This window comes from Ahaetulla prasina, chromosome 1 (assembly GCF_028640845.1).
Source record: "Ahaetulla prasina isolate Xishuangbanna chromosome 1, ASM2864084v1, whole genome shotgun sequence".
Lineage (NCBI taxonomy): Eukaryota > Metazoa > Chordata > Lepidosauria > Squamata > Colubridae > Ahaetulla > Ahaetulla prasina.
Window position 1 is genome coordinate 206,609,735 of NC_080539.1, and position 14,652 is coordinate 206,624,386.

General features: G+C 41.5%; 1 long non-coding RNA gene across 1 annotated transcript; it reads left to right on the forward strand.

The window, feature by feature from the left end:
• Window positions 1-3,009: 3,009 nt before the first annotated feature.
• On the forward strand, window positions 3,010-6,448 carry LOC131188133 (uncharacterized). Its single transcript, XR_009152724.1, has 3 exons — window positions 3,010-3,102; window positions 3,300-3,372; window positions 6,361-6,448. It is a non-coding gene; the product is annotated as an uncharacterized LOC131188133 (long non-coding RNA).
• The last annotated feature ends 8,204 nt before the right edge of the window (window positions 6,449-14,652 follow it).

Sequence of the window (14,652 nt, forward strand, 5' to 3'; positions counted from 1 at the left end):
TGAATCTGCACTACTATTAATCGTTTCATAGTTCCCATCATCAATCTCTTTCCACTTATGACTGTATGACTATAACTTGTTGCTGGCAATCCTTATGATTTATATTGATATATTGATCATCAATTGTGTTGTAAATGTTGTACCTTGATGAACGTATCTTTTCTTTTATGTACACTGAGAGCATATGCACCAAGACAAATTCCTTGTGTGTCCAATCACACTTGGCCAATAAAAATTCTATTCTATTCTATTCTACATTTTCCCCCAATTCTTCTATACATATTTTTATCTTTATAGTCCCCTTATTCCTTCATGCATAATATTTTAACTATATATTGTTTTGCTAACATTATTCACTTTATGATGTCTTCCAAATCATTTTTATTTACTGTTTCTATTCCTCCACCATTCATACCATTTGTTCCATACTGAGTAATATTCTGTTTCCTCCTTTTCTTTTATCTTTTTCGTTAATTTGTCCATCTCTGCACATTCCAAGATTTTCTTTATCATTTCTTCCTCTTTTGGTATATGGCTATTTTTCCAATTCTGTGCGTATGTTATCCTTGCTGCCGTTATTATGTGTAGAATTAAGTATTGTATTTCTTTAGTGTATTTTGTGGTGAATATTCCCAATAGGAATAACTCCAGTTTCCATTCTATGGGTTGCCAATTGAGCCCATGATTCATTACAGTCATCCATAGTTTTATTTATATTAATCACTTGTAGAAATTGCTGAATAATTGAATCCATATGTTTGTGTTTCCAATCCCGAACAGTAAGTCTTTTAATAGAAAACCATTTTCTTTGTCAACTCCTGTGTAATTCAGATAGAATATAAATATCTGAAAATATTTAATCTCAAAATCTTTATATTTTTATTTAGGGCTTCCCTGAATCATTTGAAAAATGTCCCTTTGTGTAATACTGTACAACTTCTATATAAAAGGTAGAAGCATTTTCGAATGTTTTGACTTGACTTTCCACTATTAAGCAACGTTTTGACCTTCTGCAGACATGCAATCCTGTTGCTATGTAATTTATTGGCTTCATCCCACAGCATATTTTTCCTTACTTGCAAGATTTTGCAGTTTTCCTGGTATTTTGACGTTGGGCTGGGAAAACACTATTGCTGACCCATCTTAAAAGTTCCTATCAGCTGATTGTCAATTGTCCTGTGCTAATGAAAAATGACCAAACTGACCTCCTTAACTGCAGAATAGGAAGACTTGGAGATCAAGATATTAGCTTCCCCTAAGATACTAGCTTCCCTTCACATAACATAACTGTATACTCACTGTCTTTATATAAAGAAACACAAGGAGAAAAATAATAATTTAAATAAGGCATTTGTTAACAGCATAGGTTGAGAAGGAAAGCAATGTGATCTGCATTATCAAACCTCCATTTTACTTGTATAAAACCAATTATTCTTATTTTTAAAAGCCGAAACGAAGGACCTCTCCTTATATTCATTCTGAGTTGTAGTCTCTTTAGAGCTCAGGAAGGCATACATGGAATTCTTTTTCATCTTCACAGCAATCTTATAAGGTGAGCTCATGGACACAAGAGTAATATGCCCATGAACAGAGGTCCTTGAGGAAGAGTATGTAAAATATTCTTGAGCATTTCAATTTTATGGCTAAGTAAAACTTTGAAATGACGGATTCATAGAACAATCCAGGAGTAGACAGACTTTCTGGGTTGGTGGAGTGTATCATAAGCACCTTCACAAAACTGGGGTCCTTGCTTATTCAAAATAGTTTGGTTGTTCCTTGCCATCTTTTTCTTTTTTTTGGCCTTGTAGGCTATTGTCTTATATTACAGGTAACCTTTGTTTTTCTCCTCTCCTTTCCAAGCCAAAGAAAACCCCCTAGGTTGCAGCAGTTCATCATATTTATTTTCTAAGAATGACTATGGGATCTATTTGAGCCCAGAGCAATTTCTGTCAATAAAGATGATGATTGAGAGCAATGCATGTCAACTTCCCAATTGCATTAGTCAAAAGTATCATCTTAAAAACCCATTGCCAGTAGTACAGGAAACCAGGTAGTCACCAAGATAGATTTCTAGGAGCTGATTGATCCTCATTAAGCATTGTGGCAATGCAAGACACAGCCTACCTATAAAGAACTTCTTTTCATAAGGTTCTGGTTTTCCTCCCTCCCTGAAGAAGTTGTTTACAGTATTTACATCCCACAGTTCTTCAGTTAAACTTCACAAGGATTGTTGAATTCTAATCCACTTCCATAAAGCTGCTTCCATAAATTGACTTGAGACAAGAACATAGCAACTCTGCTTGATCAGATGATGAGCAAACCCACTGTGAAGATCTTATGAAACTTCCTAAATAGTGTGTATTGCCAAATAAAGCAAAGGTTCATTCCAAGTTACAAGATAAAATATTTTTTTCCCTCCCTAAAATGATTTTGGAGCAGCTGACTGGAGGCTCAGGGATGTTAATACAAGCACTTCCTTTGAAAACCAAGTCACCTTATTTTTAAGATTTTAACTTATAATGGAAGGGAGCTCCAGATTCTGAATCCCCTTAGGTTGCACTAGGGGGTATTTGCAGGAGAGAAGCGGGAAGGGATGAGGTATCTTTTCACAGTTATGGCCTCTAAAAACTTGCTCTCTCTTTTCCAGCCTGGGTGGGGCAGGGGGAAGAGAGAGAGAGGAGAGAGAAAAGAGAGAGAGAGAAAGAGAGAGAGAGGAGAGAGGGGGAGGGGGAGAGAGAGGAGGGGCGAGAGAGAGGAGGGGCGAGAGAGAGGAGAGAGAGGGGAGAGGAGAGAGAGAAGGGGAAAAGAGAGGAGAAAGGGGGGAGAGAGAGGAGAGAGAGAAGAGGGAGAGGAGAGGGAGAGAGAGAGAGAAGTGGCAAGGGAAAAATCCAAAAGTGTAGCTTTTGGACAGAGTGATGTCGATGCATCATTTATCATACATTTCAGTTTAAGCTTGGTAAGGGAATGTCTGCAAGAAAACAATCAAGCACAGAACCAAGGTCCCCACAGTTCAACCCCAAGTATCAATAATCTTTTCTGATTTTTAGGTGATATTGTAAGAGGACAAAGACCAACTTTTTGGCCACAAAGAATGTATACCAGGTAACTTATCAAGCAGTCAGGATTTAATGCATAAAAGTAGCAAACCAATGTGATTCATGAGCAATGAAATCACAGAGAATGTCTTTATATATTTATTAGCTTTTTTGTCTTGCCTTTATTACTTGTTTATAATTTATTATCTTCAAAGTAGTGAAGATCCCTAATTCTCCTTCCTCCTTTTATTTTTTCCATAACAGCAACCCTGTGAGGTAGGTTGGACTGAGAGAAAGCGACTGGTCTAAAGTCACCCAGCGGGCTTTCATGCATAAGGTGAGACAAACTCAAAATTACCTGGCTTCTAGTCCAGCAATTTAACTACTATACTAAGCTGGCTCTCTTTGAACAATAATCTATTTTCAAACAACTTCTTTAGATTGGCAGCAACAGTTATGAGCCCTTATTCAATTGATATTCATCAAGCTGCAAAACAATCTAGGATATTGAGCTTACTTTAAGCAGACCTCATAAGTTCTTCATTCAAGCAAGCACTTCAGCCTTTCTGCCTTCATTCCTGTGAACTGAATAGTTAAATTAATTAATTTAGAGGCAGACAATCCTGGGCTAGCAGGGACAAATTTGGGCTTGGGTTAATGCTAGAAACTATGCTCACTCTGCAGATGGATAATAGCTCCATGAACTGAACCTGTTCACAGTCATCATCATAGTAGTTATAATGATGTAGAAGGAGAAGAAATCTGTTTTCCTTATATAAGAATGGTCCATTTTAACTAGGTGACGATACAGGTCACTATCTGAAAATGAGGAAGCAAGTAAAGTCACACTACATATGGGATTTCTATTCCCTTTCAAAATGATCAGTGAAAAAGATTCTGGTATAAACCAGATTAGCTAAAAAAACCTTTCCACAACTATTATTCTAAATCTGTAACTTACAAGAACCACATGGCTCTCTAGAAATGGTTGGACTCCATGCTGGCTAGGGCTCATAGAAATTTGAAATTGAAGAATACTTGGTTGGTGTCAATTGCTATCACTATTGGACTTGAAGTGAAATCTATTTAACCTTTATGATATAGTGACTTTTTAGAAAATACTAAGAATTTAAATGAACCCAATATTGTTAAGATGCTGTGTGGTATATAATACCAGGATAAAAGTGCAGAAATTACTTCAAACTCAATGAGTTCTGTAGAGAATCTTTATATTTTTATACCCATGCCTACTCCCTTTTCTCATTAAATGCAGTATCAAAAAATGTTAGCTGTCAATTTCAAGATGTCCCTTCCTGAAACATTCGATATAAAATACAATATATGAAGATCATGGAAGGAAATTAGTTCAACTGATGGCCACTGTAGAACAAATTCACTAATAGATGGGAATCTTGCATATTTGTTTTGAAGTCTTATTGTAAAATAGTCTCCATTTAAATTACTCACTAGAACTCTTAGAGAATGACATCATTTTATCCCCAGAGAATTTTCCAAGAAATCAAGATCCTCCATCCCTGTGAATCACTTTGATCTTTCAGATTAGATTGTACAGTAGCATGACCCAGCCATTTAGATTTGTGAATGATGGAATTGCTCACTAGTTAAATAAATTTGCGGTTCTACAGTAAGAGGATCTGAATTTCCAAATCTTCTGAAAATATAAGTACTTTGCAAACCCTCTGTATGGGGACTGTTGGTCTGGTTGAGCTATTATAAACCTCAATGCACTCAAGCTACTACTTTGGTGCTTGACCAGTTGAAAAAATGTTCTGCAAGAATAAAGGAATAATCAATTGTGTCTCTAATAGTTTATTTACAGGTTGCCCACGTTAGTTTGTTAGAGGAGATGCTTCTTCCTGGGGCAAATGATCATTTCAATGGAATCATTGAAACAAAGGGCTGGAAGGAACTTCGAAGGTCTTCTAGTCCAAGCTCTCTGCTCAGGTCAGGAGAGTTATGCCATGCCAGTCAAATGATTGTTAAGTCTACTTTTGAAAGCAGCAGTGATGGAGAGCTCACAACCCCAGGAGTCAAGCTATTCTTTTAATTAATTGCTCTTGCTGTCAGAAAATTTATCCTTACTTCTAGTAGTAAGTAGTTCTCTTTGACAAGCTTCCATCCATTATGTTTTGTCCTGCCCTCTGGCACCCTAGAGAATAAGCCATTCTCATCTTCTTTGTGACAGCTCCTCAACTACTGGAAGACTGTTATCATGTTCCCTCTAATACTTCTCTTCTATAGGCTATACATATGTAGCTCCTTCAACCAAATCATTGGAGGTTTTTAAGAAGAGATTGGACAACCCATTTGTCTGGAATGGTATATGATCTCCTGATGGATCAAAGGATTGAACTTGAAGACCTCCAAGGTCCTTTTCCAACTCAGCTGTTCAAAATAAGAAAGCTAGAATTAGTCTGTATCCAGAGTAACACAACGAGCCTTTTGATATTATTTCTATCTTGTATAGCTTCTTTTCTCTGCCAAAAATTTTTCTCAGGGGAACTGGGATGTTACTCTCATAATCATTTGGAATAGATTTTGAGCCACAGAAGAAAATCATTATCCTTCCCTTTCTGCTGCTTGAAATAGTACCATTTGCAAGAAAATAGCACTGAAATTCATATAAGTTGAATTTAGATTCCAATGAAATCAGTGGATGAAATTAGCCATTCTTGATGTCCTAAAATCAATTGGAAATAACTTTATTGAACCTGCGATCCTGTGAACATTAAGAAACTTGTGTTTTGGAATAGACAAATCTGTAAACTTTGCGTTTTCCGATGGATCCATAGAATTGTTGCAGAACCTGAATAGCTTAAGTTTTATAATTAGGAATGTCCTTGATTATAGAGTTCAGTTCAGCCCCCAGTTTAGTCATTTAAAGGCAACCCAGTTTGTTTCAGGCTGAATTAGAGACTACAGATTAAAACAGTGAAATCAAGTTTGAGGGTTTGTGACTTGATTATCACGGGAAATGAATAGTTTATTTGTTTCTATATTATTAATGTATGGAAATCCCTTCTGAAAGGAAGAATATTATTAAATTTTAGGTGAAGACATGCACATTTTTGAAGTATTTAAACAAAATGAGTATTATTTTCAAGGATGAGCCATGTAAAACAGGGAATACATGAATGCAGAGTTCAAGCTGCAAGAAAGCAGCTTTTTAACATCTGTGGGTTTTCATGTTGACTATTTAATTTGGGGATATGCTAAGAAATCTTAGTTCTTTTTTTATTTTATTTTTTTAAGTTTTTATTTGCATTTTAATTACTTTGATTTTATTTTCTTGTCTGGGGCACAGTTTCATCTACTGGTGAAAATCCAGGATACGTAACCTGGAAATCCAGGGAAAGTTACCCTAGTGACTTCTCCAAGCAAGTAGCTTCTCCGTTTCCCTCTGTATTGCTGAACCCATCAGTTCCTTGGAAGACAGGTACTGATAAAAATCACAAACTGGAAATCAATTGAAGCCCATTAATTCAGCCTTTCTTGCTAGGCATTTTACATTCTACAATACTATTCTTTTTCACTGTATTTCTCTTTTTAGTAGCCATTTCAGTTTTTAAAATTCACAAAATATAAGTCTAGAAACTTCTCTTTTCCCCTTTAAGTATAGGAGAGCTCACTTCACTTCATTAAAATCCACACATAACATTTCTTATCTTCTTAGTTACACAGGCTGTTTGAAATTCCATTCGTCACTTTCACTCCCTTTCAGGCACCATCTTTAAGAGTCAATTAAAACAAAGAAAAAAAAGTTTCTCTTTTTTAAAAGGTAGAAGTCAGGAGATCAAAAATACTTGCAATCCAGTAATTGTTCGCTCGCACTCATTCCGTCTGCTTAAAGAGATCCATAAAGATAAGACAATTAGCAGAGATGGACACTTTCTTCTTTTCCTGCTTTTGCAGGCACGCACTGAAGTCGGAGCATGGCAGGAATATTTATGGGACCGTCGACCCTTCAGGGCTCTGCTTAATCAAAAACAAAGCCCCTGGGGAGGTCTACCAACACTTCCCTGCAGCTCTTATCTTTTCCCTTTCATCCAGGGAAAGAGATTAAAGCCGGCTTTTCCTGGCTTTTACGATGTTCAGTACGGAGCCCCGTAATTAGGAGCTCAGCGAAGAGGTGGCGCCACCGGAAGTTCTGTATTTCTCTTTTTTAATTTAGTGATTTCTCCTCTTCCTCCTCTTCCCTCTCCTCTCCCTCCTCCCACCATTCTTTTAGTTTACACATAGTAGTATCTCCCAACTGATAACATTTGGGGCCATCTTCAACACTTTGGTCATATATGAATGAATGTAATATTCCATTTCAGAACATAAATGGATATTCCATGTTAGAGTTGTAAATTTTAGATTGTATTCGTTTGTGTTATGTATTCATGTTTGTACCTTTAAATATTTGAGCGGGAAATCAGCACGTTGCTGATTGGACGAAGCCTCCCGCAGAACTGTATAAAAGGAGAGGTTTTTCCCCCAGCCTGTTGCTGGGTTCACCCTATATTAAAGAGCTGTTGTCACTACCCTGGTCTCCAGCCTCGTTACTTCCAGAACTCAACATTGGCGACGAAGGTGGGATATCGAGGCTGAATTAGAGACTACAGATTAAAACAGTGAAATCAAGTTTGAGGGTTTGTGACTTGATTATCACGGAAATGAATAGTTTATTTGTTTCTATATTATTAATGTATGGAAATCCTTCTGAAAGGAAGAATATTATTAAATTTTAGGTGAAGACATGCACATTTTTGAAGTATTTAAACAAAATGAGTATTATTTTCAAGGATGAGCCATGTAAAACAGGGAATACATGAATGCAGAGTTCAAGCTGCAAGAAAGCAGCTTTTTAACATCTGTGGGTTTTCATGTTGACTATTTAATTTGGGGATATGCTAAGAAATCTTAGTTCTTTTTTTATTTTATTTTTTTAAGTTTTTATTTGCATTTTAATTACTTTGATTTTATTTTCTTGTCTGGGGCACAGTTTCATCTACTGGTGAAAATCCAGGATACATAACCTGGAAATCCAGGGAAAGTTACCCTAGTGACTTCTCCAAGCAAGTAGCTTCTCCGTTTCCCTCTGTATTGCTGAACCCATCAGTTCCTTGGAAGACAGGTACTGATAAAAATCACAAACTGGAAATCAATTGAAGCCCATTAATTCAGCCTTTCTTGCTAGGCATTTTACATTCTACAATACTATTCTTTTTCACTGTATTTCTCTTTTTAGTAGCCATTTCAGTTTTTAAAATTCACAAAATATAAGTCTAGAAACTTCTCTTTTCCCCTTTAAGTATAGGAGAGCTCACTTCACTTCATTAAAATCCACACATAACATTTCTTATCTTCTTAGTTACACAGGCTGTTTGAAATTCCATTCGTCACTTTCACTCCCTTTCAGGCGCCATCTTTAAGAGTCAATTAAAACAAAGAAAAAAAAGTTTCTCTTTTTTAAAAGGTAGAAGTCAGGAGATCAAAAATACTTGCAATCCAGTAATTGTTCGCTCGCACTCATTCCGTCTGCTTAAAGAGATCCATAAAGATAAGACAATTAGCAGAGATGGACACTTTCTTCTTTTCCTGCTTTTGCAGGCACGCACTGAAGTCGGAGCATGGCAGGAATATTTATGGGACCGTCGACCCTTCAGGGCTCTGCTTAATTAAAAACAAAGCCCCTGGGGAGGTCTACCAACACTTCCCTGCAGCTCTTATCTTTTCCCTTTCATCCAGGGAAAGAGATTAAAGCCGGCTTTTCCTGGCTTTTACGATGTTCAGTACGGAGCCCCGTAATTAGGAGCTCAGCGAAGAGGTGGCGCCACCGGAAGTTCTGTATTTCTCTTTTTTAATTTAGTGATTTCTCCTCTTCCTCCTCTTCCCTCTCCTCTCCCTCCTCCCACCATTCTTTTAGTTTACACATAGTAGTATCTCCCAACTGATAACATTTGGGGCCATCTTCAACACTTTGGTCATATATGAATGAATGTAATATTCCATTTCAGAACAGAAATGGATATTCCATGTTAGAGTTGTAAATTTTAGATTGTATTCGTTTGTGTTATGTATTCATGTTTGTACCTTTAAATATTTGAGCGGGAAATCAGCACGTTGCTGATTGGACGAAGCCTCCCGCAGAACTGTATAAAAGGAGAGGTTTTTCCCCCAGCCTGTTGCTGGGTTCACCCTATATTAAAGAGCTGTTGTCACTACCCTGGTCTCCAGCCTCGTTACTTCCAGAACTCAACATTGGCGACGAAGGTGGGATATCGAGGCTGAGGAGAACCAGAACCGAGCTGAAGCACGATAGACCCGAACCCAGCAAATCCAGGGCAGAAAAGCGGAGATGGCCAGTTACACTCACCCGCACTGCTTGACCCGCTAAGGAGAAATGGGAACGATATGACCCGTTTGAAAGTTTCCTAGAAGCCAACGAACTGCAAGGAGTTCCAGATAACCGAAAAAGGGCTTATTTCTTAAGCCACTGCGGTCCGGAGGTCATCGATATCGCGGAAGCCCTGGCAGAGCCAACGCCGTTGCAGTCGGTGTCGTGGCCAACTTTACAGACTTTACTAAAACCACGCACCAACGCCGCCCAAATACGCAGCGGTTTGAATCGGAGAGCGAAGGCAGATGGAGGCGAGTCCATCGGTGACTACATGGCCGCCTAAGAAGAGCGCCCAAGGACTGCGGATACCGTGACCTAGACGAGGTGCTCCTCGAGCAACTCATCCGAGGGGTCAAAGACATCCGTTTACGGCGGCGGCTGCTAGCAAAGAGCAACCTAACGCTGGCCAACGCCTGGACGGCCAGAGCACATGAAATGTCCTCCCAAGCGGCAGAGACGCTACAGAAGCCGTCCCACAAAAGGCGGCGCGAAGGCAACTCCGTGCACCAGGAGGAGGTTCAGACCGAATCCGACGGTGAAGATGAGGAAGGGTCTGCCGACCGAAAACGCGACAAAGGGGACCGAGACGAATGCGGAAGCTGCGGGGTCAACACCAGCGCCAACGCTGCAAATTTAAAGATGCGATATGTCGGCGGTGTGGGAAGAAAGGGCACCTAGCTCAAGTTTGTCGAGCGCCCAACCTTCCCGCCGAAAATTCAAATCGGCCAATCAGAGCGCTGAATCGGCCAGGCGACCCGCGATTGGCTCAAACAAAAAGGCGCGGATTCCAACCAAACAACTGTGGTCATAGGCCGCCACGACCAAAGTGGAGAAGAAGATCTTCACCAAGCCAAAAATAGAGGGTGTACGGTGCCGGCTTGAAGTAGACACGGGATCAGCGATCACCATCATGTCCTGGGACACTTTGGCGAAGTCGCTGCCGTCCGTCGCGAAGCGCCACCTGCAAGCACAACGACTACGAGTCCACGACTACCAGGGGAATCGCATCCCTGTTCGAGGGACCACCTCCGTCCGAGTCGAGTACGGCCCTCACAAGAAGACCCTGCCCATCACGATCGTCGAAGGAACTCTGCCCAGCCTGTTGGGGCTAGACTGGTTTCGTGCCCTGGGCATGGGAGTGACTGGCATCTACAGAAGTGACTGCAACTTGAAAGACATTCTCTTTAACGAGTTCGAAGATGTCTTCAAGGACTGCCTGGGCAAGTACAAGGGGACCCCTATTTCCTTCAACTTAGACCCCCAGGTAGCCCCCATTAGGCTTAAGGCGAGGAGAGTCCCTTTTGCCCTAAAACCAAAAATCGATAAGGAGCTGGACAAGCTCATAAATCAGGGGATTTTGGTGCCAGTCGATCACGCAAAGTGGGAGACGCCAATCGTCACCCCAATAAAGTCGGACGGGTCAATTAGAATTTGCGCTGACTACAAGGCGACGCTTAACAAAGCCTTACAGAAAAGCGCTTACCCGGTTCCCGTGGTGCAACACTTACTGCACTCTTTGGGGCAAGGGCAAGTCTTCGCAAAGTTAGACTTGGCCCAAGCCTACCAACAGCTGCCGTGAGCGCCCGCACAGTCAAGCCCAAACGATTGTGACGCACAGGGGGGCTTTCAAGTGCACCCGATTGCAATTTGGGGTCAGTGTGGCACCAGGGCTGTTCCAAAACCTGATGGAACGACTACTGCAGGGGCTCCCAGGGGTAGTTCCCTACTTCGATGATGTCCTAATTTCAGGGGAAAACATGGAGGAATTGGGGGAACGTTTAAGAAAGGTTTTGGGGATTTTCCGGACAGCCGGATTAAAAGTCAAGGCAAACAAATGCCAGATAGGGGTCGAATCCGTCGATTTCTTGGGCTACCGGATAGACAAGAAAGGAATTCACCCTACTGAGAGCAAGGTTAAGGCAATTAGGAAGGCTCCAGCGCCCAAAAACAAAGCAGAGCTGCAGGCATTCCTGGGATTGGTTAATTTTTACGCGGTCTTTTTAAAGAACAAAGCAACCGTTGCGGAACCGCTGCATAGGCTCTTAGGAAAAAATACTGTTTGGTCTTGGGGAAAGTCAGAAAATAGGGCTTTTGAAGCAGTAAAGAACCTGCTCTCAAGTGATAGCCTGCTCATCCAATATCACGACTCATTACCCCTAGTGCTGGTTTGCGATGCCTCCCCTTATGGGGTGGGGGCTGTACTCAGCCATAGACTTCCAAACGGCACAGAAGCCCCTATAGCGTTCTACTCTAGAACGATGTCCTCCCCAGAGAGGAACTACAGCCAATTAGACAAAGAAGCACTAGCCATTGTGTCAGGGGTCAAAAAATTCCACGAGTATGTCTTTGGGCGGAATTTTGAAATCGTGACTGACCACAGACCGCTACTAGGGATACTGGCTGGCGACCGCCCAACGCCTGTGGCACTTTCGCCACGCTTGACCCGTTGGACTATATTCTTAGCCGCTTATTCGTACAAGCTGCAGCATCGACCAGGAAAAGAAGTGGGGCATGCAGACGCTTGAGCCGATGCCCACTACCAGGGGCGATCAAGACCCCACCCGGGACGCCCATCCTACTTATTGACTCGTTGACTCTGGCCCAGTCACATCTAAGGAAGTGGCTCGGCATCATACCGACATTGTGTTAAGGACTGTACCGGTTGGGTACAGAGGGTGGCCGCTGCGCCGGGCTTAACGGTTCAAAGAATTTGTTAAAAACGAGATGAGCTCTCGGCTCAAGGGGTGCCTGTTATGGGGTGATCGTGTAATAATTCCTGATAAATTAAGGGAAAGGTATTGGACCTCCTCCACGAGGTCACCCAGGATCGTAAGGATGAAGGGTTAGCTAGAAGCTATGTATGGTGGCCACTCATGGACGCAGAGATTGCTGAGAGGGTAGGGAAATGCCAGGCTTGCCAAGAGTCCAGACCTCTACCCCAACGGCCCCAGTCAGAGAATGGGAAAAGCCCCAAGGGCCCTGGTCAAGAATCCACATTGATTTTGCTGGCCCTTTCACGGCCAAACATTCCTAGTGGTTGTGGATGCATTTTCTAAATGGTTGGAGATCATAATCATGAAATCCACTACGGCCAAGCAGTAATCGCAACCCTGCGCCACCTATTCGCAACTCACGGGTTGCCGGACACTCTGGTGTCCGACAATGGGCCCCAATTCACGGCAGCCCAGTTTGAAGAATACCTGGCAGAGGAAGGCATCCGACATGCCCTCTGCGCCTTTCCACCCCGCGCCGAATGGTTTTGCAGAGCGTTCCGTCCGGAGCGCTAAGGAGGCATTGTCCAGGCTCAAGCCAGGTGACTGGCAAACAAAATAGACTTTTCCTAGCCGTCCAGCACAGAACCCCAAGCACGCCACCGGAAAAGCCCAGCCGAATTGCTAATGGGACGGAAACCCGTGCCCACTTGACCGCTTGAACCCCATTACACACCCGAGGGTTACAAGGGGAACTAGAAAGACAAGGAAATGAGCATAGGCGACGGTGTGGGCCCGAAACTATGGGGACGGCCCTAGTTGGTTCGCAGGACAAATAATAAAGATAACCGCCCAAAATCGACGTGGTAGAGCTACCAGACAACCGAGTGTGGAGGCGCCACATAGATCAGTTAAGGAAACGAATAACTGACCAAACCGAACCAAATGAAACAGATCATGACCAATACCAATTTGAATCCACAGCTGACAATGACCCGGGAGGCGCAAGACTTAGCTGAGGTCCCAGAGTTCCAGCGACGCCATCAGGTCCCGAGGGAAGCAGCAGGAAAGTTCCAAAATTAATCCAAGGCCGGATGGCCAAGAAAAGAGTCGGCCAATAATCCGGAGCCCGTTGGCCCAGAGAAAGAGCTGGGAGGAGAAACAGCCCTCCGACCAGCTCAAAACACCACCCAGAACTGAACCGCAGGTCAGAAAGAACTAGGAGACGCCCAGGTTATTTGCGTGACTACGTCGAAAAATAACATGTAAATAAATATGTAAATAGAGGCAAAGTGTTTTCTGGGAGGGGAGGAGTGTTATGTATTCATGTTTGTACCTTTAAATATTTGAGCGGGAAATCAGCACGTTGCTGATTGGACGAAGCCTCCCGCAGAACTGTATAAAAGGAGAGGTTTTTCCCCCAGCCTGTTGCTGGGTTCACCCTATATTAAAGAGCTGTTGTCACTACCCTGGTCTCCAGCCTCGTTACTTCCAGAACTCAACAGTTTGCCCTTCCCAATACATATTAATATAATGCACATATAATCTCATTTGCTAATTGGTGATGGCAATTGCTGATTCATCTCATAGAAGCATTTTCTATAAAAGAAATGTATATTATTTAAGTTGGAACACTAGTCATTAGGTCATACTATTGGGATTCTATCCAGAATTCCTTCTTGTTGAGATCTGTCTTAAAGTAAAAATGGCCCCAGGAAAAATTCTTCAGTATTCTCTAGGTTCTTATCCTTGAGAATAATTTTTTGTTTATATTCCAAAGTATGAGTGAGCTGGGAACTGCATATCCTTTATGAGCTATACATTTGAGCCATTCTTGCAAGGGGAGGAAACAAATGTAATCCCACGTGCTATGTAATCCTATCTTTCTACTGTTGAATTTTGACTTCTACTGAAGAGATAGAAACATTGACTAGTAATTTAGGTTTCCATATCTGGTAATAGTGATTATCATATGATCTATAGTTGAGATCTTTTTATTACTTTATATGATGAAAATTAAATATTCTGAAGGTAGGGAAAGGCAGTGGCAACATTTTGCAAGGTGATAGGGATAGAACAAAATAAATCAAAGTCTGAATGGTGCCACTTTGGGCCAATATGTCATTACATGCTATCAGGCTGATGTTGACTATCCACAATCACATCAAAAGAACTTCTCCTAGATAATCTGTCCATGACTTGGCCTGAAGTAATATAACAAAAAAAAAAAAAAGGAGACCTAGGCCATATAAGGCTTGAATTTTTTATTTTTATTTTGAATTTATATCCCGCTCTTCTCCGAAGACTCAGAGTGGCTTATACTATGTTAAGCAATAGTCTTCATCCATTTGTATATTATATACAAAGTCAACTTTTATTGCCCCCAACAATCTGGATCCTCATTTTACCTACCTTTTAAAGGATGGAAGGCTGAGTCAACCTTGGGCCTGGTGGGACTTGAAGCAGTAATTGCAAGCAGCTGTGTTAATAACAGACAGAC